The 6,000-nt window shown below is 49.1% G+C and overlaps 1 long non-coding RNA gene and 1 pseudogene across 1 annotated transcript; both read left to right on the top strand.

Annotated features, from left to right (window-relative positions):
• Nucleotides 1-322: 322 nt before the first annotated feature.
• Nucleotides 323-4,506, top strand: LOC139440535 (uncharacterized). The gene is made up of 3 exons (XR_011650786.1): nt 323-410; nt 3,997-4,148; nt 4,401-4,506. It is a non-coding gene; the product is annotated as an uncharacterized lncRNA (long non-coding RNA).
• LOC112322393 (TIP41-like protein) lies at nt 1,001-3,742 on the top strand (annotated as a pseudogene).
• Nucleotides 4,507-6,000: the final 1,494 nt, after the last annotated feature.

The following is a 6,000-nucleotide window of genomic DNA, read 5'->3' as shown; positions in this document are numbered from 1 at the left end:
TTGGGGGGCGGGGCGCGGGATGGGGGTGGGGTGCCCATTTGAGTGCGAGGTTTTTTGTTTTGTTTTTTTAATTTTGTAAAAGTCTTCACCGGAGGACATGTTCATTGATTTTTAGAGAGAGAGAAAGGAAGAGAGCTAGAAACATCGATGTGGGAGAGAAACATGGAGAAACTTCAATCGGTAGCCTCCCCAAATCGAAAGCGCCCCGACCAGGGAGGCAATCTGCAGCCTAACCATGCGCCCTGCCCAGGATCCAGCCGCAACCTTTTGTTGCAGGGGAGGATGCTCCAACCCACTGACCCAGTCAGGGCCCGGTGGGAGGCTTTAGAGGCAGTGTTTGCAATAAGTCTTGACCACGGACCCACGGAAGGGGCAGCTGTGGGAGCAGGGTCACGTTTCTACGCCTTGAGGTAGGAATGAATACCCGCTTTATCCGAGTGTATTGTGTCCGCCGTCTTAGTGCTGTGCGCTCCGCCCTGGGTCACTTCGCGCCACGTGAGACTGTCCTAACAGCAGGGGTGGGCAGCATAGCGGGGAGGCCCTGATCTGTCATCTGTAGGGGCTTTAAGGTGGCTCTTGTCCTCAAAGGGCCTGATGGAATCCAAAGTGTCTGGCGAAGGGTTTTGGGCAGGAGGCAAGTTCCTCTTTTATTTCTGCCGCTTCCAGATGGGGAAGAAAGCACACCGGTCTGAAACCAAGGATTTGATGGCAATCCGCATACAGGCTGCGCCCACTCCGGGCAAAAGCACCTGAGAGTCACTATGGTGGTCATTCACACGTTCATTTTCTTTATTAGAGGGACTGCCAGTGGAAACGGAAGAATTCACACTAAGACTCCAATACGGGGCTGTCCTATAGTCCTGAGTGTGGAAACACGAAATCCAGGGACAGAAAGGGGGCGACGGCGGGGTGGGGGTGGGGCAGAGAAGCACAAATTCAGCTTGACACCACCACCCACTCGCAGCGTCTTTCCTGCTAGAGTGGAGTGTGGCATCTGCGCATGTACCACCACCCCCACCGGGCCTTCAGGAGAAGTCTGCCAGGCCTGGGTGGCAATGGTGTCCGCGCATGCGTGTCCCGCTCACCTCTTGTTCCCAGTGAGGTCGTGGAGTTCCCTGGAGTAGGAGGATAAATGCAGCTGCCAGGGGAGGTTTAAGTGGGTGCAGAGTCCGTAGAAGTAGACGGGCAGCTGCGATTGCTCCTTTAGACTCGATCGTAATTTGCAGTCCTTTGAGGAAACTGAAAACCACAGGACAGAAGGGAGTGGGTGTGTTAGACCCGGAGGAAACCTCTCTCAATCCCGTCCTCATATCTCCATGCCCTAGAAGGGACTCCAGTCGCCCCCCAGGTCATCCCCCCCAAAGGGAGGCCAGATTTGGACAGTAACCGGGCTGCACCCTACCCCCACTTTTCCAGTCAGTTCCGGGAGCCTACCCCACACTCTGGAAGCCTCTGAGTCAAAAAGGGGGCCCCCGTGGGGTGGGGCGGGGTGGGGTTGAAAGTCCTGTGTGGAGCTGTCCCTGTAGCTTGGAAGAACCTTTGTTTTCCTCACGGACGTGGAAGGAAGGCCCCAGATGGGCCTGGGAAGTGCTGTGAAGAGTGACTTCAGGCGCCTGTCAGGAAGTGAAGCCTGACGGAGGTGCGAAGCCGCCCAGTGTGAAATTGGGTTAAAACTCTGACCCCAGACTCCAGCAATAAAAAAGGCAACATGGATGGGCCTAGAGGGTGTTATACTAAGTGAAATAAATCAGACAGAGAAAGATAAATACTTTATTATATCACCTACATGTGGAATCTAAAGAATAAAACAAATGAACAAACAAAACAAAAACACACTCATGGAAGCAGGGAACAAACGGGTTGCCAGAGGGGTGGTGGGTATGGGAGGGATGGGTGAACAAGGTGAAGGGGAATAAGAGGTACAAATTTTCAGTTATAAAATAACTAAGCCACAGGCAGGTGGTATACAGCACAGGGAACGGAGTCAATAATATTGTGATAACTTTGCACGGTGACAGATGGTTACTAGACTTAGTGCGGGGATCACATAGGAAGGCATATAAATGTTGAATCACTACGTTGTACACCTGAAACTAATACACTATTGTATGCCAACTATACTTTAATAACATTTTCCAAAAAAGAAAGAAAGGACCCTGGCTGGTGTAGCTCAGTGGATTGAGCACGGGCCTGCGAACCAAAGCATCGTCGGTTCGATTCCCAGTCAGGGCACATGCGTGGGTTGCAGGCCAGGTTCCCAGTATGGAGTGCGCGAGAGGCAACCACACACTGACGTTCCTCTCCCCCTCTTTCTCCTTCCCTTCCCCTCCCTCTAAAAATAAATAAATTGAAAAAAGAAAAGAAAGAAAGAAAGAAAGGGAAGGGAGCATTGGCTGCTTCAGCTGCAGGGGCAACGTCATAGAGGCTTCGGGGACCTTAAAGCCTAATGCTTCTTTTGAATGAAGATCCCGACGCCCAATCACATCACTTAACACTGAGAGATGACATGTCAGGCTGTGCTGAGAGTGTATTCAGTCTATTATTTCTCACCACAACCCTATGATGATAATCGTCCCTGGTTTACAGATGAAGAAAGTGAGTACTGAAAAGTTAAGCCACTTTCCAAGGTCACATAACTTAGTAAGGAGCAAAGCAGACTTCAGACTCAGACAACCTGGCTCCAGAGGCCAAACCCTTATGACCACAGACTCTGCTACTCTTTATAAGACACCATGTTAGAGAAACCCAGTAAAAACGGGTCTCCAACCCCCAAGGTCACAAAGTGGTATGGGTCCGTAGCCTGTTAGGAACCCAGCTGCACAGCAGGAGGCAAGCAGATTCAAGTCAAGGCCGGGTTGGTGGGGAGGGTGCTGGGCTGCAGCGAGGTGGGGAGCTGGTGTCTGCTGCCACCGCAGCCCCAGCCCGCCCTGCGCAGCCCACACGGGCTCCCCCTCGGCCATGATGATCCATGGCTTCCCTGGAAGCTGATGGCTACCAACACCCACATTATGAAGTTGGCCGACGTGGAGAAGGCAGCTGATGAATTGCATACGCCATCCCTCTCCAAAATGATGTTTGAGAGACGTTTTAAGAATCCAGCACTGTTCTGGCTTTGGGACTGAGTTTAATGCTACAGATGCTTTGAGACGTGTAAACTACCAAGGGCGGCTCAAAGTGTTCTGTGCAGAAGAGGGGCAGGAAGGCAGGATGGAAGATGAACATTCCAAGGACGTTATTAAACCACATAACTGGACCCATACAACAGATTATAAGGGAGCATCACTTGGAGAATCACTCACGTTAAAGGTTGTACCTACAGCACATCATATAGATACAAAGAAATTGAAAGCCGGAGAACAGATTAAGTTTTTTGAAGAAGTTCTCCTGTTTGAGGATGAACTTCACGATCATGGAGTTTCAAGTCTAAGTGGGAAAAGTAGTCACGTTTTCCAGCGCGTTCCTGCTGTTGCGGTGGTTTTCTGTTTTGAGAATTAGTGGAGTGCTTATCAGAATGAATGACATGAGACTTCACCAGCAGCTTACAAGACCTACATGTTACGAGAATGTACATCACGAGAGCAGAACTGCTCAGTTAATACACGTACTGCCGTCCTTCTTCACGGAGCCCAGTGGAGTAGCACAGTATGTACCGATCAAGCAGGCAGCTCGCGAGAAGCTAATATTTGCAGGAAGAATTTACCATAACCCCACAGACTCACAAGAAAGTGCACCTGTGGAATAGAGCGGGTTGTATCGCATGCTCACTGTGCAATCTGACGGAGACCTTCGCTATGTGGATGGGGGTGTTTTTATTATGAGAATTAATTGCCTTGTCTACGTGCAGATTTTCAGTAGCCTTAAAGGAAAAAAAAATAAAATAAAAGATTGTTGCAGGCAAAAAATCAAAAAATAAAGTCAAAGCGGAATATCCTGAGGTTGCCACAAAAGCGCTGAAAAGCCTGCTTCTGTTTCCAACATCCTGTCTTTGTGAAGCAGGGTTTTCTGCAGAGACAGCCACCAAAAGGAGATCACAGAGCAGACTGGACATAAGCAGCACTCTTCGGGTGTCACTGTGTCCCATCACCCCCAGACAGGACCGTCAAATTGCAGGAAAACAAGCTCAGGGCTCCCACTGATTCTGCATTATGGTGAGTTGCATAATTATTTCAATATATATTACAATGTAATAATAATAATAGAAATAAAGTGCACAATAATTGAACCATCCCGAAACCTTCCCCCACCCATGGTCTGTGGAAAAATGGTCTTACATGAAACTGGTCCCTGGTGCCAAAAAGGTTGGGGACCGCTGCAGTAAAAGGTCGAGATGGGACCTCATATCCTGAGCACCCATTCCCACACCATTGTGTTTCTCTCGCACTGTTTCAACCTTCCTCCAGCCACCTTGTGAAGAAGAAATTGCTGACTGAGGAAAGTGAGACAGAGGTCCCACACCTTGCCCTCGCTCACACAGACAGTAGTTGGACCATGCTGATGAAGCAACTTGACTCAGGTAACTAGTTAACCACAACAAATGAGACTAAAATCTAGGTATCCTATTTCCCAATTTTGCCGCCCCCCCTTTTTTTCCTATGTGCATTTTAACAAACATTTATTTGTTCATTCAGCGAATGTTTGTTGTACTCGGCACTCTTGGAGGCACGCAGAATCAGTACTGAACAAAACAGACATGGTCTCTGTCCTCAAATGTCTGAGGGAGGGTGAGGGTGCAGGGTGTCAAAGTTAAACAAAGACAGACAGTAGTCAGAGCAGGGAAGACAGATTTCATTCAGTCATCACTGGCAGTAGGGGAAAGTTGAGCCCCATTCCCACTTGCGCAGGCTGTATGACTGGGCGTTTTAAAGGAGGGAGAGGAGCAAGCAGGGAAGTGAAAAATTACAAAGGGTCGGTCAGTGAAAGTGCAGTTAGGCCAGCTGTGTCTGCTAGCTGTCAGTTACTGAAGTTAGGAGTCTATCCTCCCAAAGAGACTAGGAGATAGAGACCCAGGGACAGGCTTCTTGATTGCATTTCAAGGGGGCGGTCCCAGTGGTAGGATACGCATCTACCTCTCAAAGGCACAGGGGAAGAACTCACAGTCAGAAGCCCATTTTAGTAAGTGTTCTAAGCAAGAGAGTTTGGGGGAACCTAGGTTAGGTGTTGGCTAGAACAAAAGGAAAATTCTTTTGACTGCCCTGAGCTTTTCCAGATGGGAACTGGGTCATCCTACGAACTTGGCCTTAGGCTGCTAGAAGCCGAGCTACCGTTGGGCTGAGTCCCTTTGTGCAGGGGTAGGGATGGGTGTTGTTTTTTTTTTCTGTTCACAACGTTAGGATGAATTTTCACATTGATACAATATGGCCCAACGCCTCACGTGTACAAACAATTCTTATTCACAGAATATTCCCAGGACTCAGAGGTCATCTCCCAGCAGCCAGCCAAGGGCCAGTCCTGAAGACGGGACTTTGTTTAGAATTACACACAGGGTTTGAGCAACCCAGGCTCACTGAGTAAAGTAGGGGTGTGTGTTTGCATAGAGTGTGCATGCAGAGCTTTTGTAGTTTCCAAGGGAGGTGGAACCAACAATAAACATGTAAATTGCACTTTCAGGTAGTGATGATACTGAAGACCTGGGAGATCTGAAGAAGGGATTGAGTCTATTGTTGAATTGAGAACCTGAATATGCAAAGGTCTGGGAAGGAAAGCCGTCCGCAGGGAAGAGCGAGTGACAGCTGAGGCAGGACTGGGCTTATCTTCCCCTAGGGCAGGAGCGAAGGCCAGTGTTCTGGTAACGCAGTGAAAGCAGTGAATGGGAGCGGGGCTAGGATAACAGAAGTCTGAGGGTCTTGGAAACAGGGGCCAAATCACAAATTACAGCAGAACATCCCCGTATATGAACAAGGTCCAGCAAGTTTTCGGTGTATGAGACACCTTGAGCTGAGAGGGGCAGAACGAAGATCTAAAAGCCAACTTTTCCTGTATTCATCCAGCTGTGCTGTGCAT

Source organism: Desmodus rotundus, chromosome X (genome assembly GCF_022682495.2).
Source record: "Desmodus rotundus isolate HL8 chromosome X, HLdesRot8A.1, whole genome shotgun sequence".
Taxonomy (NCBI): Eukaryota; Metazoa; Chordata; class Mammalia; order Chiroptera; family Phyllostomidae; genus Desmodus; species Desmodus rotundus.
Note: the sequence above shows the minus strand (reverse complement) of the source record. Positions and strands in the feature narration are given on the sequence as shown.